Source organism: Oncorhynchus masou, chromosome 33 (genome assembly GCF_036934945.1).
Source record: "Oncorhynchus masou masou isolate Uvic2021 chromosome 33, UVic_Omas_1.1, whole genome shotgun sequence".
Taxonomy (NCBI): Eukaryota; Metazoa; Chordata; class Actinopteri; order Salmoniformes; family Salmonidae; genus Oncorhynchus; species Oncorhynchus masou.
In genome coordinates this window covers 19,063,317-19,081,443 of record NC_088244.1, presented here as the reverse complement: position 1 = coordinate 19,081,443, position 18,127 = coordinate 19,063,317, and the positions used below count along the sequence as shown (strand labels likewise).

Here is an 18,127-nt window from a genome sequence, read left to right as displayed (position 1 = left end):
TCCCACAAATGTTGGTATTTATCCATTTTGAACTTGACAGGAAAGTGTGCGCTTCTCCACGCAAATCTCAAACCATGTGTGCACACTAGTTGATCAACTGCATTGCAAGCAAATATTGTTCTTTAGGTGTACATGAAGATGCTTGATGCACGGGAATTATAATAATGGTAGGCTAATAAAAACATTAACTCGTTTGCCTAGTGATAAAACATATGCATTTGCAGTTGGTAAGGAGATCGCATAACAGCATCTCGCCTAATATATTAATTGTTTAGGTCTTCACGACCTAAATCATAGTCATATTGCAGGGCATGTCTCTCTTTTTCTGACATGACTTGTTTATTCCCGCTAAACATCAAATATTAGGCTACCATTTATCCATCACTCATTCAATAGCCACCTATGCGCGACAGTAAACATACTGTAGGCTACAGTATTGCTGTGCGATAGGAGCGGAACATAATAGCCTATTTAATCTCAGAGCCTATATACCAAGGCAGGAGATAGAACTACAATCTATTGATAAACTAAATATTGAACAGGAATTCGTATTTTGTATAGACGTGGTGGCTGTAGTAGCATTCACTTAGAAATTGTTCGAAAGGTCAATCAATCTTGCAGAATGCGCAGCCAGTGATTTGGCACTCGCTACACGTGGCAAAAGATTAAAACATTCTGCCCACGCCTCTACAGAAATCTGATGACATTTGCCATTGCGATATATATATATGTTTAATGATCATTGTCAAGTTCCAACACCTCCAAATCATACAGCAAATGAGGGCGTTATGTTACCTTAAAATAGTGAATGGAGGGCGTTTTCCAGGCGGGGTTGTAGCGCTCGTTCACGAGCCCACAAATATATAATGGTCGGATTATTCATTGAAAACATTCATACAGTATATGATGCGTGCGGCAGTTTGATAAATCCCAATAATTTGTTGCGCACGCAAATCATAGAATCTCCATGTACGCCAGAATTTAGTACAACATTTACGCGCGGTTGATAAATGAGGCCCCTGATCTTAAAGCTGGAATCCTTCATGGTGAAACTGCCACATCCGCCTGGGATGCTACAACAACAAAGCAGTTCCTGCAAACAACGAACACCGTTTTTCCCCCTTGGCCATCATTGTCTGGAGATACAACAGCAGAATAGACACTGATTTTTTTTATCACACTGCTCAATGCACCACACCTCTGATAAATCCACAGAACAAAAACTAGATGAAAGCTGCTGGGGCGGACAATGGCGCTGTTCCCCTAATGCAGATTCCATCTTTAAAGTGCTGCTGACTAAATGTTTTGCAATGACTGAACAACTAGGCCTCCTGAGGAAAGTGAACTTGAAGTCATGCTAAACCATCTCCAATGCATTAACAACCATTCAATGACATTGAACCATTGGATGCATGTATCCCCCCTCTCTCCAACAGCTGTGGAGGACTGGCTGTTAAATTGTCAGTGCTGTGTCACAGTGCTGTGTACAGACAATCTTCCTTCCTTCCCTCTGTTCCAGGAATAGAGACAGTGGATGAGAGGGGCGGTAGGCTTTACAGCAGAGAGAGACAGTCAGAGGTTCTGTTTTAGGAAGGGGAGAACAGAACCCTCTAATTTACCACAGAGCTGAGCTGAATTACCATGCCTTCAGGAAGAAACTGGCAACATTGGTGCAGTAACCCGAGAGAGAGAGAAGGGTGTGTTCTCTGCAGTAGCTGGTGTGTTGATTAGCCACCCAATATCCCTTAAATGTTGAGGTGGTTAGGCTATATGATGAGCTTTACAATTATGTGAGGAAACTGTACCCGGCTAGATGCATTTAAATATCTAAAGTACCCCTGTGCTTTTTGGGGTGTGGCCTGACCTATTTATGGCAAGGCTCCTACTGTGCTGCACATCTGTGCAATGTTCACAAAATATCTGGATCCTTCCCATCAGGATGTACTATTGAATCAATCCTGAATAGACATATTAAACCAAGATAAAAACCCTTACAACCCAGACTGTGAGCCTTTATAGAGTTGGTGCACTAAGAATTGCAAGGTCACACAAACTAAACAACTCTTAAAAACATGCCCTCTGTGTTCCTAAAGAACTGACGTCACACTTGTGTCCTTGTGATAAGTGACAGATACTCATCTGTACAACACAAGACACGCAAACAGATAAAATAACACCTTACTGCACAAAGGGGACTGTGAAGAGACACAGCCATTTTCTACAGTGCCTTGCGAAAGTATTCGGCCCCCTTGAACTTTGCGACCTTTTGCCACATTTCAGGCTTCAAACATAAAGATATAAAACTGTATTTTTTTGTGAAGAATCAACAACAAGTGGGACACAATCATGAAGTGGAACGACATTTATTGGATATTTCAAACTTTTTTAACAAATCAAAAAATGAAAAATTGGGCGTGCAAAATTATTCAGCCCCCTTAAGTTAATACTTTGTAGCGCCACCTTTTGCTGCGATTACAGCTGTAAGTGGCTTGGGGTATGTCTCTATCAGTTTTGCACATCGAGCGACTGAATTTGTTTCCCATTCCTCCTTGCAAAACAGCTTGAGCTCAGTGAGGTTGGATGGAGAGCATTTGTGAACAGCAGTTTTCAGTTCTTTCCACAGATTCTCGATTGGATTCAGGTCTGGACTTTGACTTGGCCATTCTAACACCTGGATATGTTTATTTTTGAACCATTCCATTATAGATTTTGCTTTATGTTTTGGATCATTGTCTTGTTGGAAGACAAATCTCCGTCCCAGTCTCAGGTCTTTTGCAGACTCCATCAGGTTTTCTTCCAGAATGGTCCTGTATTTGGCTCCATCCATCTTCCCATCAATTTTAACCATCTTCCCTGTGCCTGCTGAAGAAAAGCAGGCCCAAACCATGATGCTGCCACCACCATGTTTGACAGTGGGTATGGTGTGTTCAGGGTGATGATCTGTGTTGCTTTTACGCCAAACATAACGTTTTGCATTGTTGCCAAAAGGTTCAATTTTGGTTTCATCTGACCAGAGCACCTTTTTCCACATGTTTGGTGTGTCTCCCAGGTGGCTTGTGGCAAACTTTAAACAACACTTTTTATGGATATCTTTAAGAAATGGCTTTCTTCTTGCCACTCTTCCATAAAGGCCAGATTTGTGCAATATACGACTGATTGTTGTCCTATGGACAGAGTCTCCCACCTCAGCTGTAGATCTCTGCAGTTCATCCAGAGTGATCATGGGCCTCTTGGCTGCATCTCTGATCAGTCTTCTCCTTGTATGAGCTGAAAGTTTAGAGGGATGGCCAGGTCTTGGTAGATTTGCAGTGGTCTGATACTCCTTCCATTTCAATATTATCGCTTGCACAGCGCTCCTTGGGATGTTTAAAGCTTGGGAAATCTTTTTGTATCCAAATCCGGCTTTAAACTTCTTCACAACAGTATCTCGGACCTGCCTGGTGTGTTCCTTGTTCTTCATGATGCTCTCTGCGCTTTTAACGGACCTCTGAGACTATCACAGTGCAGGTGCATTTATACAGAGACTTGATTACACACAGGTGGATTGTATTTATCATCATTAGTCATTTAGGTCAACATTGGATCATTCAGAGATCCTCACTGAACTTCTGGAGAGAGTTTGCTGCACTGAAAGTAAAGGGGCTGAATAATTTTGCACGCCCAATTTTTCAGTTTTTGATTTGTTAAAAAGTTTGAAATATCCAATAAATGTCGTTCCACTTCATGATTGTACAGTTTTTTATCTTTATGTTTGAAGCCTGAAATGTGGCAAAAGGTCGCAAAGTTCAAGGGGGCCGAATACTTTCGCAAGGCACTGTATATCTTGCATTGTAATTTCCACTGTGCTATGTACAGTGGTCTTCCGAGTGGCGCAGTGGTCTAAGACACTGCATCTCAGTGCAAGAGGTGTCTCTACATACCCTGGTTCGAATCCAGGCTTGTATCACAACCGGCTGTGATTGGGAGTCCCATAAGGCGGTGCACAATTGGCCCAACGTCATCTGGGTTAGGGTTTAGCTGAGGTAGGGCGTCATTGTTCTTAACTGACTTGCCTAGTTAAATTAAAAATGTATTAGACCTGAATATTGTGTGTATGTAGGCTATGTGTGGCATTTTAAATGTGGATTCTAATGAATACCAAATACTTGAGCGAAACACAGTGATCTCTGTGCTGAACACTGTCACGATCTGCCATGGTCACCTGCTCTCTTCTCACACACTGAACCCACTGAGGGCATTCAAGGACAGCCCTTATACCTTAATCAATAGGTCTTACGTGAGACCACAGGTTCTGAAGGTGTAGGCTATCCATAGGACTGACTGACACTGCAGTCTGGGAAACCTGCCTCATTCAATTTCTTCATTGCTGGCTGAGGCTGGCTGACACAACAGAATGATAGTGGTAATTTGGCATGATTGAGCATAAGCAATGGCATAGGTCATAAAAAAGTGCACACCCCGCACACACACACACACACACACACACACACACACACACACACACACACGTGCACACACACATACTTAACTTTTTATTAAAAGTACAGAAAGCAACCGACTGACTGACGCAGTTCTGTATTTGAATAGAACTCTCGATTGAAAAGTATAAATGAACAAAGCATGTATTAGCATATGATTGCGCTGACGTTCTCTACTGGAGAGGCAGTGTTAGTCAATCACTCTGCAGGTCCATTGTTATTCTGCCTGACCAAAAAACGGACGGTCCACTATTTTGTTACTATGAATTATTCAGCTCAACAATCCCTGTGTAAGGGAAAGACAGAGAGAAAACAAAGGGATATGTATATATATTTTAAAAAGCTTTTATTGTAAATGTAAGAAGTGCACAGAGATTCAGTGCAGCATCCATGATATAATTTATTTGATTTCACCTTTATTTAACCAGATAGGCCAGTAGAGAACAAGTTCTCATTTACAACTGCGACCTTGCCAAGATAAAGCAAAGCAGTGTGACAAAAACAACAGCACAGAGTATATATGGGATAAACAAACGTATAGTCAATAACACAATAGAAAAATCTGTATACAGTGTGTGGAAATGAAGAAAGGAGGTAAGGCAATAAATAGGCCATAGTGGTGAAGTAATTACAATTTAGCAATTAACACTGGAGTGATACAGTGGGGCAAAAAAGTATTTAGTCAGCCACCAATTGTGCAAGTTCTCCCACTTAAAAAGATGAGAGAGGCCTGTAATTTTCATCATAGGTACACTTCAACTATGACAGACAAAATGAGAAAAAAAATCCAGAAAATCACATTGTAGGATTTTTATGAATTTATTTGCAAATTATGGTGGAAAATAAGTATTTGGTCACCTACAAACAAGCAAGATTTCTGGCTCTCACAGACCTGTAACTTATCCTTTAAGAGGCTCCTCTGTCCTCCACTCATTACCTGTATTAATGGTACCTGTTTGAACTTGTTATCAGTATAAAAGACACATGTCCACAACCTCAAACAGTCACACTCCAAACTCCACTATGGCCAAGACCAAAGAGCTGTCAAAGGACACCAGAAACAAAATTGTAGACCTGCACCAGGCTGGGAAGACAATCTACAATAGGTAAGCAGCTTGGTTTGAAGAAATCAACTGTGGGAGCAATTATTAGGAAATGGAAGTGCACTGATAATCTCCCACGATCTGGGGCTCCACGCAAGATCTCACCCCGTGGGGTCAAAAGTATCACAAGAACGGTGAGCAAAAATCCCAGAACCACACGGGGGGATCTAGTGAATGACCTGCAGAGAGCTGGGACCAAAGTAACAAAGCCTACCATCAGTAACACACTACGCCGCCAGGGACTCAAATCCTGCAGTGCCAGACGTGTCCCCCTGCTTAAGCCAGTACATGTCCAGGCCTGTCTGAAGTTTGCTAGAGAGCATTTGGATGATCCAGAAGAAGACTGGGAGAATGTCATATTGTCAGATGAAACCAAAATATAACTTTTTGGTAAAAACTCAACTTGTCGTGTTTGGAGGACAAAGAATGCTGAGTTGCATCCAAAGAACACCATACTTACTCTGAAGCATGGGGGTGGAAACATCATGCTTTGGGGCTGTTTTTCTGCAAAGGGACCAGGACGACTGATCCGTGTAAAGGAAAGAATGAATGGGGCCATGTATCGTGAGATTTTGAGTGAAAACCTCCTTCCATCAGCAAGGGCATTGAAGATGAAACGTGGCTGCGTCTTTCAGCATGACAATGATCCCAAACACACTGCCCAGGCAATGAAGGAGTGGCTTCGTAAGAAGCACTTCAAGGTCCTGGAGTGGCCGAGCCAGTCTCCAGATCTCAACCCCATAGACAATCTTTGGAGGGAGTTGAAAGTCCGTGTTGCCCAGCAACAGCCCCAAAAAATCACTGCTCTAGAGGAGATCTGCATGGAGGAATGGGCCAAAATACCAGCAACAGTGTGTGAAAACCTTGTGAAGACTTACAGAAAACGTTTGACCTCTGTCATTGACAACAAAGGGTATATAACAAAGTATTGAGATAAACTGCTGAGTTCATTAGAACGTGCGTTGAAGATGTCGTTCCCATAGCAACGATTAAAACATTCCCTAACCAGAAACCGTGGATTGATGGCAGCATTCACGTGAAACTGAAAGCGCGAACCACTGCTTTCAATCAGGGAGAGGTGTCTGGTAACATGACTGAATACAAACAGTGCAGCTATTCCCTCCGCAAGGCTATCAAACAAGCTAAGCGTAAGTACAGAGACAAAGTAGAATCTCAATTCAACGGCTCAGACACAAGAGGCATGTGGCAGGGTCTACAGTCAATCACGGACTACAGGAAGAAATCCAGCCCAGTCACGGACCAGAATGTCTTGCTCCCAGGCAGACTAAATAACTTTTTTGCCCACTTTGAGGACAATACAGTGCCACTGACACGGCCTGCAACGGAAACATCCGGTCTCTCCTTCACTGCAGCCGAGGTGAGTAAAACATTTAAACGTGTTAACCCTCGCAAGGCTGCAGGCCCAGACGGCATACCCAGCCGCGCCCTCAGAGCATGCGCAAACCAGCTGGCTGGTGTGTTTACGGACATATTCAATCAATCCCTATACCAGTCTGCTGTTCCCACATGCTTCAAGAGGGCCACCATTGTTCCTGTTCCCAAGAAAGCTAAGGTAACTGAGCTAAACGAATACCGCCCCGTAGCACTCACTTCCGTCATCATGAAGTGCTTTGAGAGACTAGTCAAGGACCATATCACCTCCACCCTACCTGACACCCTAGACCCATTCCAATTTGCTTACCGCCCAAATAGGTCCACAGACGATGCAATCTCAACCACACTGCACACTGCCCTAACCCATCTGGACAAGAGGAATACCTATGTGAGAATGCTGTTCATCGACTACAGCTCGGCATTCAACACCATAGTACCCTCCAACCTCGTCATCAGGCTCGAGACCCTGGGTCTCGACCCCGCCCTGTGCAACTGGGTACTGGACTTCCTGACGGGCAGCCCCCAGGTGGTGAGGGTAGGTAACAACATCTCCTCCCCGCTGATCCTCAACACTGGGGCCCCACAAGGGTGCGTTCTGAGCCCTCTCCTGTACTCCCTGTTCACCCACGACTGCGTGGCCACGCACGCCTCCAACTCAATCATCAAGTTTGCGGACGACACAACAGTGGTAGGCTTGAATACCAACAACAACGAGACGGCCTACAGGGAGGAGGTGAGGGCCCTCGGAGTGTGGTGTCAGGAAAATAACCTTCACACTCAACGTCAACAAAACTAAGGAGATGATTGTGGACTTCAGGAAACAGCAGAGGGAACACCCCTCTATCCACATCGATGGAACAGTAGTGGAGAGAGTAGCAAGTTTTAAGTTCCTCGGCATACACATCACAGACAAACTGAATTGGTCCACCCACTCACGCCTCTTCAACCTCAGGAGGCTGAAGAAATTCGGCTTGTCACCAAAAGCACTCACAAACTTCTACAGATGCACAATCGAGAGCATCCTGGAGGGCTGTATCACCGCCTGGTACGGCAACTGCTCCGCCCTCAACCGTAAGGCTCTCCAGAGGGTAGTGAGGTCTGCACAACGCATCACCGGGGGCAAACTACCTGCCATCCAGGACACCTACACCACCCGATGTTACAGGAAGGCCATAAAGATCATCAAGGACATCAACCACCCGAGCCACTGCCTGTTCACCCCGCTATCATCCAGAAGGCGAGGTCAGTACAGGTGCATCAAAGCTGGGACCGAGAGACTGAAAAACAGCTTCTATCTCAAGGCCATCAGACTGTTAACAGCCACCACTAACATTGAGTGGCTGCTGCCAACACACTGACTGACTCAACTCCAGCCACTTTAATAATGGGAATTGATGGGAAATTATGTAAATATATCACTAGCCACTTTAAACAATGTTACCTTATATAATGTTACTTACCCTACATTATTCATCTCATATGCATACGTATATACTGTACTCTATATCATCGACTGCATCCTAATGTAATACATGTATCACTTGCCACTTTAACTATGCCACTTTGTTTACATACTCATCTCATATGTATATACTGTACTCGATACCATCTACTGTATCTTGCCTATGCTGCTCTGTACCATCACTCATTCATATATCCTTATGTACATATTCTTTATCCCCTTACACTGTGTATAAGACAGTAGTTTAGGAATTGTTAGTTAGATTACTTGTTGGTTATTACTGCATTGTCGGAACTAGAAGCACAAGCATTTCGCTACACTCGCATTAACATCTGCTAACCATGTGTATGTGACAAATAAAATTTGATTTGATTTGAATAAAATTTGATTTGATTTGAACTTTTGTTATTGACCAAATACTTATTTTCCACCATAGTTTGCAAATAAATTAATTAAAAATCCTACAATGTGATTCTCTGGATTTTTTTCTTCTCATTTTGTCTGTCATAGTTGAGGTGTACCTATAATGAAAATTACAGGCCTCTCTCATCTTTTTAAGTGGGAGAACTTTTTGGTGGCAATTGGTGGCTGACTAAATACTTTTTTGCCCCACTGTAGATGTGCAGATGAGGATATGCAAGTAGAAATACTGGTATGCAAAAGAGCAGAAAAACTAAAACAAATATGGGGATGAGGTAGGTACTTGGTTGGATGGGCTATTTACAGATGGGCTATGTACAGCTGCAGCGATCGGTAAGCTGCTCTGACAGCTGATGCTTAAAGTTAGTGAGGGAGATATAAGTCTCCAACTTCAGTGATTTTTGCCATTTGTTCCAGTCATTGACAGCAGAGAACTGGAAGGAAAGGTGGCCAAAGTAGATGTTGGCTTTGGAGATGACCAGTTAAAAATACCTGCTGGAGTGTTTGCTACGTGTGGGTGTTGCTATGGTGACCAGTAAGCTGAGATAAGGTGGAGCTTTACCTAGCAAAGACTTATAGATTACCTGGAGCCAGTGGGTTTGGCGACGAATATGTAGCGAGGACCAGCTAACGAGAGTATACAGGTCGCAGTGGTGGGTAGTATATGGGGCTTTAGTGACATAACGGATGGCAATGTGATAGACTGCATCCAATTTGCTGAGTAGAGTGTTGGAGTCTATTTTGTAAATGACATCGTCGAAGTCAAGGATCGGTAGGATAGTCAGCTTTACGAGGGTATGTTTGGCAGCATAATCAATTAAAGGAAAACAATAAATGTACAGTTAATGTACAGTTAATTGTCATCCCCTCTGCACTCATCCACAAAACCAAGTGCTCCCTCCACCTCTGAACAAAACACGTCCCTGTAACATGTTGGTCTCAAAGCCCAGATCTTTCAGTGACAGGATGTGACAATATCAAGCATAATTCTTCAGTCATTAGACCTTAGAGAACAATCACCACATCCTGCCTTTGACTAGACTCAACTGTGTGTTTATTGCCTAGGTTAAATAAACAGCTGTCTTAGCCCGAGAGAGAGGGAGAGAGGGCTCTGTTCACAAACACAAACACACCCTACAGAGCCCCAGGACAGCAGCACAATTAGACACAACCAAATCATGAGAAAACAAAAAGATAATTACTTGACACATTGGAAAGAATTAACAAAAAAACAGAGCAAACTAGAATGCTATTTGGCCCTAAACAGAGAGTACACAGCGGCAGAATACCTGACCACTGTGACTGACCCAAAATTAAAGAAAGCTTTGACTATGTACAGACTCAGTGAGCATAGCCTTGCTATTGAGAAAGGCCGCCGTAGGCAGACATGGCTCTCAAGAGAAGACAGGCTATGTGCTCACTACCCACAAAATGAGGTGGAAACTGAGCTGCACGTCCTAACCTCCTGCCCAATGTATGACCATATTAGAGAGACATATTTCCCTCAGATTACACAGATCCACAAAGAATTCGAAAACAAATCCAATTTTGATAAACTCCCATATCTACTGGGTGAAATTCCACAGTGTGCCATCACAGCAGCAAAATTTGTGACCTGTTGCCACGAGAAAAGGGCAACCAGTGAAGAACAAACACCATTGTAAATACAACCCATATTTATGCTTATTTATTTTATCTTGTGTCCTTTAACCATTTCCCATGCCAATAAAGCCCTTGAATTGAATTGAATTGAGAGAGGGGTAGAGAGAGAGAGCGAAAGCGAGGGAGTGAGAGAGCGGGAGAGTGAGGGAGAGAGAGAGAGATCCTGAGAGAGTGTAGAAGGTAGCTGCAGCAGTCATTTAGAATAGCTGGAGATAGCTGCCCACGTAGTTGAGTAATAACGCTCAAAGGAAATCATATGTTGTCACTCTCTGTCTGCATACCTCTCAACACCGCCTGCCCAACCCACTACAGTAGGTGTGAATTAAATGTGTCACTGACTGCAGCCCAAGCAGTCCCTAGTGATAACTGTCATAACTGTTTCCTATGCTCTAGTCCGTTACAGCACAGTTACCTGATCTACCTGGAAGACAGCTAACCTATGTGCTGAGGTAGCCTGGTCCCAGATCTGTAGCCTATACTTTAGCCAACTCTTCTGGCTATCATTGACATGCCACACCTGTTAGTATAGCCTAGTAGCCTACATGTCTCACTTTTGTTTGATTGATTCTGTAGGTTGTCTGTCTTTTCTTTACAGGGGCATTGAAAAAGCCCAGCAGAATCCATCTGGTCCTAGTAAATACTGGCAGCAGTGCCTGGCTTGCAGCACTCTGGTAGGACCCCCCTCTCCACAACCTCAAACTCCCATTGAAAGTGCTTCTATTCAGTTCAAGTAAGCACTAGCTTTCACAGACTCCAAAACATTTTCCACACAATGTTCTCAGCTTAGTGAAGCCAGATGAAGAAGAACAATTACAGTTGTGAATGACACTATTTTTGTGAAAATAGATGAAGCGTCTCATCCAAAAACATGCATCGTCTTCACTGTAGATCAAGCTTTCGCACAATGTTCTCGGGGGTTACCGCACCAACGTTGTCAGTTTCTACCTGAAGGCATGGTAATTCAGCTCACCTTAGGGAAGCCTGTTGAAGACAAGTCACAGTTGTGAATACTACACTATTGTTGTGAAAATGTATTAGTCAAAAAACATGCATTTTCCTTCATCTGGGTACCCAGACTAGGCTGTTGATATTTACCATACAAGCACATAGACTTTCAGACTTTAAGCTCATCCTCACTTTGGGCTGACTCTGACTAAAAGAATCCACTGTGTGAGAAGTGAACTCATTTAACCCCAGGCCAGCATCAATGAACAGCTATGCCTACTCTCGCTGTTTTCATCTGTGAATGGGTTTTTTCTAAACTGCCAGACAGTTGTGGTGCTCGTCTGCTATTCCCTAGTTGACTGAGGGGCAGGTTGGGCTCTAGGCTATACAAAAGGGACACTCTGGGATACGTCCTGTACACTATGGTTACAAATCTGTCTCTTTAGCCAACTGCATTGGCAGGAAAAAGAATGGCAACCAGACTAGGCGACATCCTGAAAATTCCAGACTTATAACAGAGTGTAGCATTTATGCAGACAAAGTTGCATTTATCATCAGAATGTATTTTATTCTGTTCTTGCTTGACTTTCAGGATGCGTGGCTGGGTTTTAAATGAAGAGGATGCTGCTACAGGATGTGTGTCACTCTTTGCCTCTCTATCTCTCCGCATCAGCACTTCTGTGTTCTCCATCCATCATGTCCCATCAGTCTCCTCTGCTCACCTCAGAGACTGGCCTGTGTCCAGCCCAGGGATCGACACAACTGTATTTCATTTTCATGGTTCTCTGAAGGGCTTTTAGTTTAACATCCCACCGGAAACATGCAAACACTGCTATTCCAAAGCACAGTATACTGTAGCTTACCTACATTACAATGGTAATACAATGCAACCAACGCAGCCTGTAACCTATAGCCTGTAGCTCCCATTATTAAATCCGGCCCTCAAGGCTTCGCAGCACTGTTGGTTTACCATAGTCCAAATTGGTGAAGTGAAATAAAAAATGTCCACCTGTGTGCAATCTAAGTGTCACATGATCGGTCACATGATCTCAGTATAAATATATATATATTATACACCTGTTCTGAAAGGCGCCAGAGTCTGCAACACCACTAAGCAAGAGGCACCACCAAGCAAGCGGCACCACCAAGCAAGCGGCACCATAAAGACCAAGGAGCTCTCCAAACAGATCAGGGACAAAGTTGTGGAGAAGTACAGATCAGGGTTGGGTTATAAAGAAATATCCGAAACGTTGATCATCCCACGGAGCACCATTAAATCCATTATTAAAAAATGGAAAGAATATGGCACCACAACAAACCTGTCAAGAGAGGGCCGCCCACCAAAACTCATGGACCAGGCAAGGAGGGCATTAATCAGAGGCAACAAAGAGACCAAAGGTAACCCCGAAGGAGCCGCAAAGCTCCACAGCGGAGATTGGAGTATCTGTCCATAGGACCACTTTAAGCCATACAATCCACGGAGCTGGGCTTTACGGAAGAGTGGCCAGAAAAAAGCCATTGCTTAAAGAAAAAAACTAAGCAAACACGTTTGGTGTGTGCCAAAAAGGCATGTTGGAGACTCCCCAAACATATGAAAGAAGGTACTCTGGTCAGATGAGACTAAAATTGAGCTTTTTGGCCACCAAGGAAAACGCTATGTCTGGCACAAACCCAATACCTCTCATCACCCAGAGAACAACATCCCCACAGTGAAGCATGGTGGTGGCAGTAACATGCTGTGGGGATGTTTTTCATCGTCAGGGACTGGGACACTGGTCAGAATTGAAGGAATGATGGATGGTGCTAAATACAAGGAAATTCTTGGGGGAAACCTGTTTCAGTCTTCCAGATTTGAGACTGGGACGGAGGTTCACCTTCCAGCAGGACAATGACCCTAAGCATACTGCTTAAGCAACACTCGGGTGGTTTAAGGGGAATTATTCAAATGTCTTGGAATGGCCTAATCAAAGCCCAGACCTCAATCCAATTGAGAACCTGTGGTATGACTTAAAGATTGTTGTACACCAGCAGAACCCATCCAACTTGAAGGAGCTGGAGCAGTTTTGTCTTGAAGAATGGGCAAAAATCCCAGTGACTAGATGTGCCAAGCGTATAGAGACATATCCCAAGAGACTTGCAGCTGTAATTTCTGCAAAAAGTGGCTCTATCAAGTATTGACTTTGAGGGGATGAATAGTTATGCACGCTCAAGATGTAATATTTTTGGTCTTATTTCTTGTTTGTTTCACAATAAAAAAATATGTTGCATCTCAAAGTGGTAGGCATGTATGTGGACTGTATGTATGTATATATATATATATATACACATATATATGTGTGTATATATATATACAGTGGGGCAAAAAAGTATTTAGTCAGCCACCAATTGTGCAAGTTCTCCCACTTAAAATGATGAGAGAGGCCTGTAATTTTCATCATAGGTACACTTCAACTATGACAGACAAAACGAGACAAAAAAATCCAGAAAATCACATTGTAGGATTTTTTATGAATTTATTTAACTAGGCAAGTCAGTTAAGAACAAATTCTTATTTTCAATGCCGGCCTAGGAACAGTGGGTTAACTGCCTGTTCAGGGGCAGAACGATAGATTTGTACCTTGTCAGCTCGGGGGTTTGAACATGCAACCTTCCGGTTCCTAGTACAACGCTCTAACGCTCTAACACTCTAACTACTAGGCTACACTGCCGCCCTTAAATGTAATGTTACCGTAGCGCCGTGGAGCTTCGGTTGGCCCGGGATAGCCTGCCTCTTTTGGCTGGTGAGTAGAGCCATTCGTGCGGCCGAATGAGTTGCCGCCCCTCTCCTGATGCGCACCGCATGTTTGTGGAGAACCTGGTGCCAAATCACTCGTAGACGACCTGATAACAAAAGTTTATCTCAATACTTTGATATATACCCTTTGTTGGCAATGACAGAGGTCAAACATTTTCTGTAAGTCTTCACAAGGTTTTCACACACTGTTGCTGGTATTTTGGCCCATTCCTCCATGCAGATCTCCTCTAGAGCAGTGATGTTTTGGGACTGTTGCTGGGCAACACGGACTTTCAACTCCCTCCAAAGATTGTCTATGGGGTTGAGATCTGGAGACTGGCTAGGCCACTCCAGGACCTTGAAATGCTTCTTACGAAGCCATTGCCCGGGCAGTGTGTTTGGGATCATTGTCATGCTGAAAGACCCAGCCACGTTTAATCTTTAATGCCCTTGCTGATGGAAGGAGGTTTTCACTCAAAATCTCACGATACATGGCCCCATTCATTCTTTCCTTTACACGGATCAGTCGTCCTGGTCCCTTTGCAGAAAAACAGCCCCAAAGCATGATGTTTCCACCCCCATGCTTCACAGTAGGTATGGTGTTCTTTGGATGCAACTCAGCATTCTTTGTCCTTCAAACACGACGAGTTGAGTTTTTATCAAAAAGTTATATTTTGGTTTCATCTGACCATATGACATTCTCCCAATCTTCTTCTGGATCATCCAAATGCTCTCTAGCAAACTTCAGATGGGCCTGGACATGTACTGGCTTAAGCAGGGGGACACGTCTGGCACTGCAGGATTTGAGTCCCTGGCGGCGTAGTGTGTTACTGATGGTAGGCTTTGTTACTTTGGTCCCAGCTCTCTGCAGGTCATTCACTAGGTCCCCCCGTGTGGTTCTGGGATTTTTGCTCACCGTTCTTGTGATCATTTTGAACCCACTGGGTGAGATCTTGCGTGGAGCCCTAGATCAAGGGAGATTATCAGTGGTCTTGTATGACTTCCATTTCCTAATAATTGCTCCCACAGTTGATTTCTTCAAACCAAGCTGCTTACCTATTGCAGATTCAGTCTTCCCAGCCTGGTGCAGGTCTACAATTTTGTTTCTGGTGTTCTTTGACAGCTTTGGTCTTGGCCATAGTGGAGTTTGGAGTGTGACTGTTTGCGGTTGTGGACAGGTGTCTTTTATACTGATAACAAGTTCAAACAGGTGCCATTAATACAGGTAACGAGTGAAGGACAGAGGAGCCTCTTAAAGAAGAAGTTACAGGTCTGTGAGAGCCAGAAATCTTGCTTGTTTTTTAGGTGACCAAATACTTATTTTCCACCATAATTTGCAAATAAATTCACAAAAAATCCTACAATGTGATTTTCTGGATTTCTTTTCTCATTTTGTCTGTCATAGTTGAAGTGTACCTATGATAAAAATTACAGGCCTTTCTCATCTTTTTAAGTGGGAAAACTTGCACAATTGGTGGCTGACTAAATACTTTTTTGCCCCACTGTATATACATACATATGTGTGTGTATGTTTTTTCATATGCCTGTTTTGCATGTTATTTTGGCATTAACATGTGTCACATATCAGTTTGCAAACAATATAAAAAAAAAATCTTCTCTGGTTGCGCAGTGATTGGCTCAGTGTTCTGTCACTCATGGGGACACTACGTCACCGCAAAATCTACAGGGAGAGCTAGGAAATTCAAGCCCCCTTGGGTGCTGCCATAGATTTACATTATCAGTGCCTGTTATATCTACTGTAGCTTTGATTGGACTGATCATGTCAACGTCATACCTTCAAAATCTTAGCTAGCAAGCTAGACAAGCAGTCATCATCAACAATCTACTGGCAAATCCTTGTCATATGAAGAGAAATTATAGATAAAATGTATTGGTGCTCATCAGACATTGGAAATAAACATTACGCAACAAGTTGGAAATCGCAAATTCAACAATGAGTGGTTTGGAAGGAATCAGTGGCTAACTGCAAGCGATGCAAAGCAATCACTATTTTGCTTCCCCTGCCTTCTATTTGGTGGAGAGGGGGTGTGGTCCAAGTCTGGGTTTAAGGGTCTCTTTTCCAAGCTTAAAAGGATAAACATTCACACACAACACCATGGGCTAGAAAAAGTTGAATATATTGGTCATGCTGTCAATCAAGTATGACTTCTGCTGCATTCAAAACAACTGGAAACTCAGAACTGGGAAATCTCTAACTTCAGTGAGTTCGAGACAACTGGGAACTCTGAAAAAAATGTGTTCCGACTGGGACATACATTTTGAACAGTCATCCAACTCGGAATTCCAAGTTGGGAACCCGGACCTCTTTCTAGATCTCCGACCTGAAGCTCACTGACGTCATGATTCAACCTAGTTTTTTTCAGAGTTCCTAGTTGTCTTGAAAGCACCATAAATCCAGAGAATGCCAGACTTCGATGACAAAGTTACATGACAAAATTTGTCCACAAGAAGGACCTTCCTGTTCAAGTGAGCACAGCACAACGGTGAGTCCAAAAATGTATTGTATGTTGCTGCATAAATAATGTAATATGCCAGGGAGATATGTATACTGTAGCTAAGAAATGAATACTAAGTGTATGTTGGCTGACATCAGTAGCCCATGTGCCTCACCCTAATAATTTGGTCCCTTAACCCCATTAGTAGCCCATATGCCTCACCCTAATAATTTGGTCCATTAACCCCTTCATAATTTAGCCTACTGTTCTGAATTGGTGGTGCACATGTAGCCTACAGCCTGTTTTAGACAAAAGTCATAATCGAATATTGTAAGAGCTTTCATTGTCTACTTATATGCCCCCTTTATTTATCCTATGGTTTTGGCTTGGTGTACAGGGAGAATACTGTAAGAATGGCCCATGTTCTAAATTCTGTTGATGTACATTTCAAAAGTGATTTACAAACAGTTATATTGACTACGTCCATCTTAGCTCGTTCATTAATGTCTTAATCGAAATGACGGATTGCCTCCTATCCGCTCATTGTTCCCTTATGCCATAGTTTGTACATCTTAATTGTCAGTAGAAACCACATTTGTTTACACAAGTCAGTCATATCAGCTATGTTTTTTTTAAATCAGTAAATGAGGCTGAATGAACTGTTTAGCTGCCAGACAAGGCTCCGCTGATAGCAAGTTGTAGCGGTGGTAAGGATTCACTCCATGGCGCTGAAAAGCAAGCTCTGCTGTTGGGACAGCTTTATGTAGGCCCTAACAGTTTGTGGGCTCCGTTTGTCACCGTTGTAGTGCAGTTAATATATTGTTTAGTGGCTTTGTTGCCATGCATCCCCCCAAAAAATGCTTTTGTTTGTCCCACCAAGATCGACATGATAAAATCGCCACTAGCTATACCTAATCAAGAACATTTATCAGTCGATTAACTACCAGGTAGAAAATAAACATAGTAGTTCTGCGGATCTCCAGGCTCGGATTTGAGCTCAGGCAGTGCAAATTAAATAAAGTCCTCTGAGAGGACAGAAAGCAATTTACACAGCGTCCATGAGGTATTATTCACTCTCACTGTGGGGAGACATATTGTAAATGACACCAATTGCACATTGAATCGAGTGTAAAGATATCAATATTCTGTCCTCTGTGACTCAACTGTGACAGTCTCAGGACAGTAGCTAGACATACTGGCAAGCACGCACGCATGCATGCGCACACTCTATCTCTCTCTCTCTCTGAAATTTAAAGGAGCTATATGGGGGACAGGGCCAGGCTGTTGGGATGACACAATGAAGCTCATTTCCTCCCTCTGTAAAGTGTTATTGCTTTATAAGTAGCACTAAACTACCTCCCAATAACTGGGGAAATGGGAACACACAATGTCATTAAAAACACTTTACAGGGGTCTAGTTAACACAAAATTGC

General features: G+C 43.1%; 1 protein-coding gene across 2 annotated transcripts in view; it reads right to left on the bottom strand.

Moving 5' to 3' along the window:
* Positions 1-18,127, bottom strand: part of LOC135527969 (ninjurin-1-like) — a 100,241-nt gene that overhangs the window by 6,609 nt on the left and 75,505 nt on the right. The window lies entirely within an intron of this gene.